Source organism: Equus przewalskii, chromosome 25 (genome assembly GCF_037783145.1).
Source record: "Equus przewalskii isolate Varuska chromosome 25, EquPr2, whole genome shotgun sequence".
Lineage (NCBI taxonomy): Eukaryota > Metazoa > Chordata > Mammalia > Perissodactyla > Equidae > Equus > Equus przewalskii.
In genome coordinates this window covers 29156356-29169399 of record NC_091855.1, presented here as the reverse complement: position 1 = coordinate 29169399, position 13044 = coordinate 29156356, and the positions used below count along the sequence as shown (strand labels likewise).

At 38.2% G+C, this 13044-nt stretch overlaps 1 long non-coding RNA gene across 2 annotated transcripts in view; it reads left to right on the top strand.

Moving 5' to 3' along the window:
* LOC139079419 (uncharacterized) overlaps positions 1 to 13044 on the top strand; it is a 48929-nt gene that overhangs the window by 10997 nt on the left and 24888 nt on the right. For both annotated transcript variants that reach the window (XR_011533057.1, XR_011533056.1), the window contains exon 2: positions 11203 to 11281. This is a non-coding gene — a long non-coding RNA (uncharacterized lncRNA). The remainder of the gene's footprint in view (positions 1 to 11202; positions 11282 to 13044) is intronic.

The window sequence follows — 13044 nt, the reverse complement described above, 5'->3', positions numbered from 1 at the left end:
GTTTAAATATTAATCAAAGCTATGGAAGCTTCCAAGCAAGTGCTGTCAGAGAAAGATCAACATTAGTTACATTTTTGCTTGCTGACAAGTTAAAAATAAGCTTATAGTACCTTTCCTATCTCCTGGAAATATGTTGGCCTCTAAGCCTATCATGAGATTCAAGAGAAAAATTTGGCACTCCAGTTTAAAGCAGAGATATATAAAAATCAGCAAATAAATGGAAAAATGATTATCTCCTTTAAGATTTACAAAAATAATCCTTTAAACTATGTAGTCCTACAATTGTTCTCCAAACAAGAAATTTCCCTGTATTTAGATAAATGTACTTAATGGATACAACTCAGTACATTTCTATAATGATCTTCCTAGCAATGCCCTTTTATCTCCTCTTTTGAGACTTCCAATATATCATAAAATCAATTAATAACCAAATTGAGGAAAGTTTAACATTTTCACATTTGTTGAAGAAATACTTTTAAACATACAAATATCCAGTAACACACGTGCTTTTCCCCAAGAAATAACTAGATTTATAAACATATTATTCTGTAGCCCACTTTATACTTATAGTATTTGGAGTATGTTATTTGACTTTGGGTCAGTTACTTATACTCTTTGACTCCTTTTCTTATCAGTAAAACAGAGGTAGTACTATAACTTACTTTATGAAATTAAAATATTTAGAACAGAGCCCATCAAGAGAAAGAGCTGACTAAATTGTTGTTATTGTTATGATTGGCTTCAGGCAAAGTGCTTTCATAAAGGACAAGCATTTGAGGAATGATAAATGTCTTTCTTGACTATGGCAGGCTATCTTCTATGACCGCAGGTATGTATTAGTCCCCCTGGGCTGCCATCACAGAGAACCACGGGGTGACTGAACAACAGAAATTCATTTTCTGACAGTTCAGGAGGCTGCAAGTCCAAGATCAAGGTGCCAGCAGGGTTGGTTCCTGGTGAGACCTCTTTTCCTGGCTTGCAGATGGACATCTCCTTGCTGTGTCCTCTCCTGGCTTTTCCTCTGTGTGTGCACACTCCTGGTGTTCCTTCTCTTACAAAGACACCAGTTCCTTGTATTAAGGCCCCACCCTATGGCCTCATTTAACTTTAATTTCCTCCTTAAAGACCCCATCTCCAAATATAATCACATGATGGGTTAGGACTTCAACACACGGATTGTGGAGGGATGCAGTTGAACCCAAAAGGTAGAACATCATTTGGGGATAATAATAAGAATCTAAATTTGAAGCCCTTTTTTTGAGGCCTGGGTCAAATTACACCCTGATCACCCCACTGGAGGGTTTTAAGAGGTCATCTGAGTTCCATTTTAAATAAATGACTTCAGCTCCACTCATTAAGGTGCCTTCCTGCCTGCAGCAGGGCGTCAGCAGAAACCTCCATGGTATTTTCTATGGATTTTATTTATTTTTTGTGGGGTGGTAGGGAGCTCGATTACTCGTTAATACCAGAAAGTAAAGGATTCAAAAACTGAAGGAAATAGGGAACAGTGGAACATGTGTCTGGGCACGCCGTCAGCTTCAAGCATGTCAAGAATGTGGTTGGAATGGCTTTGCCATCACTGGAATGGTCGTAGGGCCACGCATCAGTCCTTCATTTGGGTAAGTGTGAAATGCCTAAGGTTTTAAAAATAACAGAGTGATATAATATGCTCTCATTCGAACAAATTGAATCTCACTCACAATTATAACAAATAAGATTTGTGTAATAACGACATTTGAAATTGAAGCTGAAGTCTCTCTGATCAGAAAGCAGTAATGACTAATTTCACATTGTGCAGAATAAGCCATTTGTCAGTGAAAACCTAACTCCCATGCTTAGATTCCCATCATTCTTTTTATCATAACTGCCCAGAGTGTCTGTTTAGCTAGATGCCAATTTGTTATTTCATGTAATATTAACAACCCATCACTTAAACAGAGCAGTGAGGTAATTTTCTGAAAGTCTGCAAGTAAATACCAAATTATGGTTAAGGCCTTATACTAATTCACTTTAGAAAACTTCCATTTCCCTTCTCAAGTTTGCCAGTATTCAAAATAATTTCCATCATCTCCATGTGTTTGTGTAAAACCTCAGATGAAACTATCGTTTCATTTTCTTTAATATGGCTAGAGATTCTATTTTTATTTCTAGTACTGTTATGGTCTGGATAAACTAATAATCTATTGGCCTTAAGGGTATCTTATAGACACTAGTTCTGCAGGTAAATTAGACAAAGGATTAATTATTTGTTATCCATAAGAAGTCCCTGACTGGCCACATTTTTGTAAATATTGAAAAAGAGCTCTATTAAAATAATACTTTTTTGGTCAACATTATAAAAGCAAAGGCATGCAAGGTGGGGCTATAGTTAATAACAGACAAATATTACTTCGTAGAAATCTAATTGATGCTAATATAGTGCTCGAGCATTATTATTGGGCACTGGTTTTTAACAGTGCTTATAGCCTGGCTTTTCACAACCCGGGTTTTCTGTTTTTTCTTCCTTTTCCAAATCTGACAGACCCAAATAAGTAGCAGACAAATAGTGCCAGAAAGACCGTCAGCCAGCACATTTCTGGCAGCTGGGTTTTCTGGCTGAGCCCTAGGGAAACTGAACTTACATTGGCCTCCAAGAAAAGATGAGTAGGGCCATGGGGGACATAATTGTGTGTGAGAAAATTCAAGCAAACACTAGCGTGATTCTGGCCCTGAGCAGTTTGGTCTCTCACTGCGTAGTCGGTTGGTCTCTTTCACTCATCTTTAAATGACAACAGACCCAGCAGTAGCTGTGAACTTCTTTGGTTGTTGGTGCTATGCTGTCTGGTCTCCTGTGATTTTCGGCACCTCTACTCGTAATTGCGTCTTTGTTCCAGCTTCTACCTTCAACTTTCCTTTTCCAAAAAATCATTCACCTTCCCAGCCTTTGGAATCATTGTTTTATGACACAATTGATGGAAAATAATGTATACGCTTTGTGATGATCTTGTGGGGAAAAAAAAGTAAAAAAGAGGGATGACCGAGCATGGGGATTTTCTGGCTTTGGAAAGACATCACCAGTTGGCAATTGTTAGTGAATGACTCAGCTGTCTGCTTTTACGTTTCAGACAGATTTAGGAGCACTGGAGATGGATCAGCACTAAGGCTTATTCACACCTAGGCATGTCTGGATCGGCCAAATCCCGTCGGTACACAGGAAGGCAAATATCTCTGACTGCATCAGGCAAATCCTGCTTTTTCCCTTTTGAAATGCCATTAATTTAAACTTCCTATGAAAAGCTAATACTACCCAGTTACATTCAAGCGTGTAAGACTCAATGACTAAAATGCATTTCTTTTAACTACATATTTCTTCTCACATTCATTGCCTGTTTATTTTATTCTTTTATTAAATGCCTGCAATGTGACAGGTACCAAACGTAGCATTTAATGATGATTTAGGATCATTTATGAATATGCACTTTGCAGATGAGCAAACCAAGTCCTAGAAAGATTAAATGGGTTTTTCCAAGTCAAACTGCTATTTTATGCTAGACAAGATACTTAATATGTTTGTACATCTCCCATGAAATTCTTGCTTGGCCTTTTTTTTCTAAATTTTGATTTTATATTATTATTATATGTATTACTGTAGTCTCCAAGAACATTGGCTGCTTTGCTTGCACTAGGTACGTTCTTAGAGTTCCAGTGTCTGAGATTGAGAATAACCCATGCTGAGAATAACAGGGAAGAGGAATGGAGGCCGACTGGGCCTTTGATAACATCACTGACCCTTGATCCTGTCTTGGGAACACGACCCCGAGTCTCCTGTTATGTATGACAATGATAAGTCTTTATTAACTATTTAAAACAATACTTTGGTATTCTCTTATTGTTTGTGTTGTTGAGTTATCCTGACTCTTAGTGACCCCATCCTGCTGAGCAGAACCTTACCTGGTCCTTTGTGCCATCCTCTTACCTTCCTGCACATTATCAGACAGTGTTCTGCTGCTATTCACAAGGTTTTCACGGCCTATGAATTTTTTAGGAAGTGGTGGCCAGGTGCTTCTTCCCAGTCTGGAAGCTCCACCGAAGCTTGTCCACCATGGGTGACCCTGCCTATGGGAGACCGTGTTGGTATTTGAAATTCTGGTAGCATAGCTTTCAGCCTCCCAGCACCATGGCAGCTGACAGATGGGTGGTGTGGTTCCCTGACCAGGAAACGAATCCAGGCAGAGGCGGTGAGAACATCAAATCTTAACCACCTGCCCACCAGGGCTGGCTTTGGCATTCTCTTATTTGTAATAAAAAGTTCCTAACTGCCAGCCTAAGACAATAAAGATAGCGCAATGATAGGAGAAAGGCAAATAAAAGTTTACAAAAAGCCTTCTAAAAGTAAACCCATGCTGAACATATTCCAGTCAGTAAGATCCAGGTGTGAGGAGGCTCTGTTTCAAATTTTTAAAACGTGCTTTACTACCAGAAATGCAAGGGGACTCATTATAAAATTGTTCACTCTGTAACACAATGTCAAGTGTTGGCACTGTCAAACATTGTTTTAGAGGGTCCATGGTGGAGGTGTTATGGACTGCAGACTCTTTCAATGAGAATGTCTAACTCAGGCTGTGTCTAGGAGGGTGTCACAGGATATGACTGGCTTGAGTTTCTAATTTTCCACCATGAAAGAGGTGGTGCAAGACTAAATCCCATTGCATTTTCTGTTTCAGGAACAATTTGTATATATCTGTTTCCAAGAATACCAGCATTAACTCGTAAATGTTAAATTTGATCCCATAAAGAGTTAGAATAGCGCAAGCCCAGTGGCATAGTGGTTAAGTTCACGCACTCGGCTTTGGCGGCCAAGGGTTCACAGGTTCAGAGCCTGGGTGCGGACCTAGTACCACTTGTCAGGCCACACTGTGGCTGCACCCACATAAAATAGAGGAAGACTGACACAGATGTTAGCTCAATGACAATCTTCCTCAAGCAAAAAAGAAGACTGGCAACAGGTGTTAGCTCAGGGCCAATCTTCCTCAAAAGAAAGGAAAAGAGTTAGAATAGAATGTAAAATAAGATGTGACACTGTGTGTAAAGCAATCTATTGCCACTAATGAGAGCTGAACTTTAAGCACTTACTATTTTCCAAGCACTGTGCTAATGCTTTTCATGTATTACTCTGGTACAATCTCACACCCTTGGGAGATAGGACTCAGTATCCTCTTTTATGTATGAAGAACCAGTCCAACAACTGGCCTAACATCATTGAACTGGTGAGTAGAATTCAGCCAGGATTTGAGCATGGCCAGGGTGACTTACCCTCTGTGATCTACTGTCAGTTACAACTATTGTACTGCTTATAAGCATTTTTATATTACTTGTACTCCAAATGGATAGTTTCTCTGATGATTGGTTGTGGCATATTTTCGTGTAGTGTTGTCGGAACTTGAAGACCTGAGGTATCTGATAACTGAAAGAAGATAAAGATCATCTTGATCATGACTAAGATGGGAGACGGGCTGGAATTAGAGGTAGGGGCATTGACTGGAAGAGGTGAATTTTTGCTTTGGTCTCTTCTTCATATGCTATCACGAACACATATGCAAGCTCAAGTTAATGGGGAAAGGAACTAAGAAGAGAAACCAAGTTGGTCTTTCTCCTTGTCATCCATGAATATTTGGTTGTGGGGAAGGTAGAACAAAGGAAGTGTTCAGAATCAGATAAAACTGAGTTTAAATTCCATTCTACTATTTTCTAGCTAAGTCTTGGTCCTTATCAATAAAAACTATGACAATAATGCCTACTTCATGGTGCCATTGAGGGGAGTTATATACGTTTGCATTTGTGTATTTATTTATCAAGCAAAATGCTTGGCACAGAAAGGAGACAATAAATAAAAGTTATAGCTAATATATATGTTATAATAATACAATAATTTTCTATTAGATATTTGTAGTCACTATTATCCCCCTAATTACTAGTTTATGGGCTCGTTTTGACTTTCCAATTCCACCTGTGTGGTCTGACTCTTAATGACCCCTCTACAAGTTCAATGATTTTTCTTCCTTCATTTTCAGCTGAGAAACTATACCATCATTGTTTGAATTGAAAAATAAATATATGTTACTTGAAGTGCTTCTAAGGTCAACCAATTCATGTCTCCAGCATGCTACTATTTCCCCGTAAATATTATCACCTTTTTTCAAATTTTAGCTGAGAGAAAAGTCTATGATGTTTTATGTAAAGCTTACGTAAACATCATCTAGCCCCAGTAAAGGAATTCTTTAAATATTTCTGGTTTTCCTGCCTTGTACAGGTGACCTAGAGAAACACTGGTTAGATAGGTTTAGTTTTAAGATGATGTGCTTACAGAGAAAGAGCTGGACCAAATGATAGCTTAAGGGGACTTCTATCTTGAAATCCATGATTTTAATCAATTTGGATAACTGTTTAAGGCTCATGATACTCTCCATCTCTTTAAATGTCTTGGCGATTAAACAAAACAACACGTATGTAGCATTTAGCTTAGAACCTAGCGTACAGTAAATGCTACTAAATGCTAGCAATGACTAATATTGTTTCTTTCTTATAGAACTACAGGTATAGCTTTGTAAACAGTACTAATACACAACAAGCAAACTAATACAGGTTGTTTTCCTTTGGTACCAGTTATTAAGCTATTATGTCTCTCAGGTTCAAACCCATTCAGCTATATTTTGCTTTGTGGTTCAGTGGAGAACTATACTTCTTTCCCAGCTGACTTCTGTTAGGCTCTGATGATAGGAGGGGGATATTTAAAGGCAAGAGGGGGAAGAAGAGACATCCTGTTACCTGTTGTTCTTATCAGAGGAGTCTTTTTGATATAGTTCTTTCCACTGGCATGCACAGTAGCTTCCAATAGCTGCAGTTGGTTCCAGCTCACAGTTTTTCCACATCCTAGAAACAATCTCTTAAAGCCTCCTTAGCTATATCAGAACTAGCTAATCTAGGTCCCTACTTCATGCAGTCCCTCCGCCAAGCTCCTGATGCACCAGCACCAGCCAAGCAGGTTCCCCTCCACAGAGCTCTGGGTCCAAACTCTGCAGGACCTTCCTCTAAAATTCTAAATTTTAGTAATACCATTCTCTTCCATTTGCTTCCTGAACTCTGCCAGTGATAGTTGCTTTCCCCCAGTAATTGCTTTTATGAATCCACAGTGTCCCCCTTTCATCTTTCATTTTTGTAATACCAAGTTGCCAATTGTTTGTATCAAATTCCTCTGTTAAAATACCTAGTGAGGTTTCTTTCTCTTGCCAGGAGCCTGACTGATAAACTATCCCATGTCCTGCCTGGGGCATGATGCCCTGATTGCAAACATTACAGAAACTAGTAAAGTCTTTTATTATGTGCAAGTCAGTTCTAAATGGTGCCCAATAAGACTGCAGGATGTCAGAGTATTTAAACATTAGATCTGTTTTTCTAATAATTATGAAGTTCTCATCTTAAGATCTGATCAATTATCTACCACTTAGACTCTTGCAATGTAAAAGAAACTTCTCTCCGGTTTATGGTGCCCAACAATACTCTTGGGGTGGGAGAAAGCTATACCTTTTAACTTAAAATTTGTCAAGAAAATAAAAGTGAAGGGATTTTTTTTTCTAGAAAAGATTTCACTTAAAGTTTAATATGTATTTTCTCAATGGACATGGGATTGTTAGTGACTTGAGGTCCTGTCTGTTATGTTTCTTGCTTTCTCTTGCACGTTGTTTGGATCTTGAGCTCTTTGTCTCTTAGCCCACTGCCACCCACCCTCTTTTTTTTTTTTTTTTTTAAGATTTTATTTTTTTCCTTTTTCTTCCCAAAGCCCCCTGGTACATAGTTGTATATTCTTCGTTGTGGGTCCTTCTAGTTGTGGCACGTGGGACACTGCCTCAGCGTGGTTTGATGAGCAGTGCCATGTCCGCGCCCAGGATTCAAACCAACGAAACACTGGGCCGCCTGCGGTGGAGCGCGCGAACTTAACCACTCGGCCACGGGGCCAGCCCCTCACCCACCCCCTTTTAATCTATAGTCACAGATGTTTTTCTTTTTAAACATTGTACTGCTATGGGTGCTGTGTTATAGGAAACTAAGGACTTAATGCGAATCTGGCAACTGAAACAAAGTAATGCTTTCAGGATTACAAATAAAAGCATAGCAAATATTGGAAAACATTAGGGAAGGGAAAATGAGCCAAAAGCTTCCCATGTTGAGAATGACTGGTCTCAACATAATAAAATAGGCTTCTCTTATAAAATTCGAATAAAACCCTATACTAGAAGAGTTTGACTTCCCTATGCACTGCACTAGTTAGTTCATACTTACATAGCTTATGTACAGAATTAGTAAAAAAGAAAAAACCCAAATAAATGTCTTAAGCTGAGCTAACGATAAGGTAGAAATGGAGTCTTCATGTGTCATGGGTAGAAATAAATTAGGGATAGTATGGAGATTTCCACTTAACTTGATCAGTTTGAGATGTGAGTCTAATGTGACAAATACTTAAAAAATATTTAAAACTAAATCTAGTGGAAAATACTTATGTTTATTAAGGGAAACGAAAGATGTAATATCAATTACCTTGGTTAAAAAAACATATTTGCACTCAAGTGGGGACTAACTAAAAGTACAATTGTAATGGGAAACAGAAATTCTTTCTTATGTGATATCCTAGTTTTAATTCAGAGTAGAGCTGAACAAAATTAATTACAACTACTTGGCAGGGTATGCAAAGTCACATTCTATACTTTCTACAGATAATATAAAGAATTACTATTACTTGGCTCCTTCTAGAGTACATTCATGGATTGTTTGACTTTACCAGTTAAATTAATGGTATAGAGCCTAAAATCATTTACCCGTTTGCTAAACTTATTGTTATATCTGTGTATTTCATAATATAGATTAGGACATTCCCTGAGGTTTGGGTAATTATCCTATGTTTTTTATTATTATTATTATTGATTAGATTTTTGTTAGAGAAGCAGCATGTTCCAGTAAAAGTACAGAGTTTTTGGATTAAAATATGAGTTTAAGTCAGGTTTCCTCTAAAAGAAAGTGCATAGCAGACTCACATTGTGGGTCTCAAATGGGATGATTCTCTAGAATATAGCCTCCATGAGGCAGAGATCTTCGCCATCACTCTGTCACAAGAGCCTAGAACAGTGCCTGGCACATAGTAGGTGTCTGATAAATGATCATCAAATAAATGAATAACGCTCATAAAACTACATTGCAAACTCTGAAGATTTATGAAAATATTATTGTCTACTAATATACTATGATGGCAAATCTGTTACTGAGCGCTACTGAAGTATAAATAATTCCTATCCTTTCTTAAAGAATAAATAACCTTGGTTTTCCATACTCCTAGGATATATGAACAGTGTGATACAAGGAAGAATTTGTTGAGGTACGGAAGCGGTGCTTTCCCAAATTTAATCACATTAAAATACAAAAGGGCAGTGGTGTGTGAATGTTTGTCCATGTGTAGGCACATGTGGTGTGAGTGTGTTTGTGAGAGTGTATTGCTACTATTTTGGTCTTAAGTCTCTCAGACAAATGTGAGGTGCTAGTTTACGAGACTGCTAGCACTGTGGGACCAGCCAAATACACAGGACTTGACTTTGCCAAGTCTTAATTTAGCACTTTCCAAGACCACTTATCATTGAAAATTTCAAACAGAGGGGGAAAAGCAAAACGAAGGGAACAAAACTAAAACAGATTTGTGCATTAGGTAGAACCACTTTCTGTAAATCCTGAGATAATAAAACAAATTACAAAATGAATTCGCTTAGTTTTCTGTTTTTATGGCTTGACTTTAATGGAGTCTTCTATTCTTCTCAAGTTGCTGCACAAGACACTCAGTATTTTGGGAACACCAAACTGCCCCTAAGTCTATGCATCCTTGTTGGTACATTTTGCAAAAGGCTATATATGTTGTAAACCTATGAGTGGGAGGTAATATTTTAAATTTGATCTCTCTCTCACCATAACTCTATCTAAAAGCTTAATATACTACTTTTCATCAAGTAGGCAGGCAGTGATGAGTGACGACCTCTCCAGAGTCAGACAGAACCTTCGGAAGACAGATTTAACTCTTTCCTCTCCGCAGGTCTTATTTTAGGAAAGTGAATCAGGAATGAGAGAGATGGGAAGACTTGGGATCTGAGCATGTCCAAGGATGGGGATCCAGGATGTAACCTAACCAGCAACCTATATCACCTTACAAGTTACTCTTAGATCCACCCACCAGACTCAGGGTTGCTTATTGGATAGGGTCACAAAGATTTACCTTAGTCCTAATGGGTTTCCAGCTTTCAAATTATAGCTTGCCTTACTGGCCCTGAAACAAAATGGCCATTAAGGCCCAAAGTTTGCATAAATTAATTACTGCATTGGCCTGTTCTCAGGAGTATGCACCAGCTTCTAACTTACCTCATGAAAAGTATTTAAGACCTAAGAACATGAAGCTGGTTAGTTGCAAGAAAATGTACCAATGCTTTAATTGGTGGTAGAGGTTAAGGCAGTAAACTGACACAATTTGTGGGGTGCTGGTAGATTGGGGTGCGACTCTGGGCATTGTTCTCTAGTTTGATATCCCAGGTGTTGATAATAGGTTAATTAATTGATTATGTTCTTGCCCACACAGCTCTAAAGTTAGAACATTTTATACCAGAAAATTCAACACAGCACCTAGCTAATTAAAAATAAATAAATCAATCTCACCTTTTCCATCTTATCCACTTTTCTACACTGTCTTTTCATTTCTATATTTCTAAGGGCATCATGCCAAATTCAGAAGCAGATGGAAATCAGAAGAGGGGTTCATTGTTAAAGTTTGGGGAACACAGCACTCAAAGCGTTACAAACCAGATTAGAGCCATTGTTATTCTCTCTGTGCATTTAGACAACCACTTGCATTGCTACTGTCTTAGTCCATTTGGGCTCCTTTAAGAAAATACAGCAGACTGAGTAGCTTATAAACAAAAGAAATTTATTTCTTACAGTTCTGAAGGCTGAGAAGTCTGAGATCAAGGTGCCAGTCTGGTCATATTCTGGTGAGGGCCCCCGTCCTGGTTCATAGCTGGCTTCTTCTCACTGTGTCCTCATATGGTGGAAGGACTGTCTCGGGAGCCTCTTTTATACGGACACTAATCTTTTTATTTTTCTCCTTTTTCTTTCACTGTCTCCTCTTGTGATCTAAATCAGCACCCTTGGTCATGATCTTCAAACAAGCTCACTCTACCATGTGGTCAGTTTTTATATGAGACTTACAGGTAATTTAAAGGTGAGAAAATTTGCTACTCTAATTGCCTGAAATAAAGAAAAAAGTCTGAAAAATGATTAGGATCACTCTCTATACTTGTTGTTGTCAGGGTTCATTTTCTTATAAGGAAAAGAAACATTCAAATGAGCTTAAGTCAAGAAAAGGGAGCATGGTGGAAAGAAAATCAGGAATATCATAGAATCCAAGAGCAGGAAGTACTGCCAGGCCTCTTGAGTCTGGAGAACGAAGAATCAAGCAATTTTCATCATACTCTTGTTCTCCTTCCTTCATTCTCTCCTCCCCTTCCTCGTTCATTCTCTACCTCTGTCTTTCTTCCCTCTAACAAATATTTATTGAAATCTCTATCACTGCTCTAGGAGCTGGGGATATACCAGTGAACAAAAGACAAAAATCATGTCTCTTATGGACGCTGTAAGCTTGTGTGTGTGTGTTTATGGAAACAGACAGTAAATAAAAAACATGTATAATATGTAGTATGTTGGTTATGTAGGGGAGGAAAAGGATTTCACTATCCATTGTAGACCTTCTGGCTGGTCTACAAATTAAATTGACGTGAGACAGAATAACAGGAGAAAATCAAACAAAGCTTTATAACATGTATACATGGAAGAGAACCAGAAAAATGGGGTAACTCACGAGAATTGCCAAGGCTTCCACCTTAAACATCGTCTTCAGCTACAGACAAAGGAAGATGTAGAGGAGAGTGGGGAGTCAGTTATGGGAGATTACCAGAAAAGCACAGTAAACAAGAGTAAGGTTATTATACAGATTTAAGTCCTTGCTTTCCACATTGATAAGAGTTTATAGAGATAAGGTCACCCCCCTCTTCCTGGTACAGAAAGGGAGAAATCTTTACAAATGGAAATTTCTCTTACAAATGTAAATGTCTCTTACGAAGGGTAATGTTTACTTCTGCTTGGTTTTTAGAGCTTCTCCCCTGTCTGCAGTTTCTTAAAAGTAACCAACCCAATATGATCCTCATACCAAAGTGACACAGTTTGGGGTGGCCAATTCTGAACCCCCACAGTCCCACCTTTGAAATTTTAAGGAATTTCACAGTCCTTTGAAACTTTAAGAAGTTTCATAGTTCGGAAGCTGAGTTGATAGATTGTTTCATCTCACTGAATACATTTTTAGTCCTGATAATATATCAGTCCAGTTAAATTCATTTCAGGAGGCAGTGATGCAGGTGGGCTTCCCAAGCTAGGCCTATATTGTAGAAGCAAGCAATTAGGTATTTAATAAGAAACACATTCCCTGCAAACAAAAAGAAAAACAAAGTTAATGGTTGGAGCAAATTATAAACAAGTTTCTGAGCCCATGGGGCAGCCAGTCAAGATTTCTAGGTGTCAGGGTTGAAGAAGCATCTTCTGCAGTTTGAAATGTCTCTGATGATGTCATTGGGTATTCAGGTATGCTTTTTACTGACTTACATAGCAACAGGTCTGCTGTCGTAGTGATCTTTACAAAGTTTCTATCAGGTTATCCAGGTTCAGTTTGCAGGGTTTCAGGAAGAAAGGTAGTTTCAGTTCTCAATGATTTCAAATAAAAATGATGAAACAAATTGACAGTGTTAGTTTGGAGGTTTGTTGCCAGATATTTCAGGAAACTAGAATAATTCAAGATCCAGTCCAGTTTACAGATAGAAAATGAAAACCTCAAAGAAAACTAACAGAACTAGAACTTAATATTCACAAATGTGTATTATAGTTTTTTACTTAAACATAATTTTTCTCTGTAGAATCACCCTTATTTTTACCAAA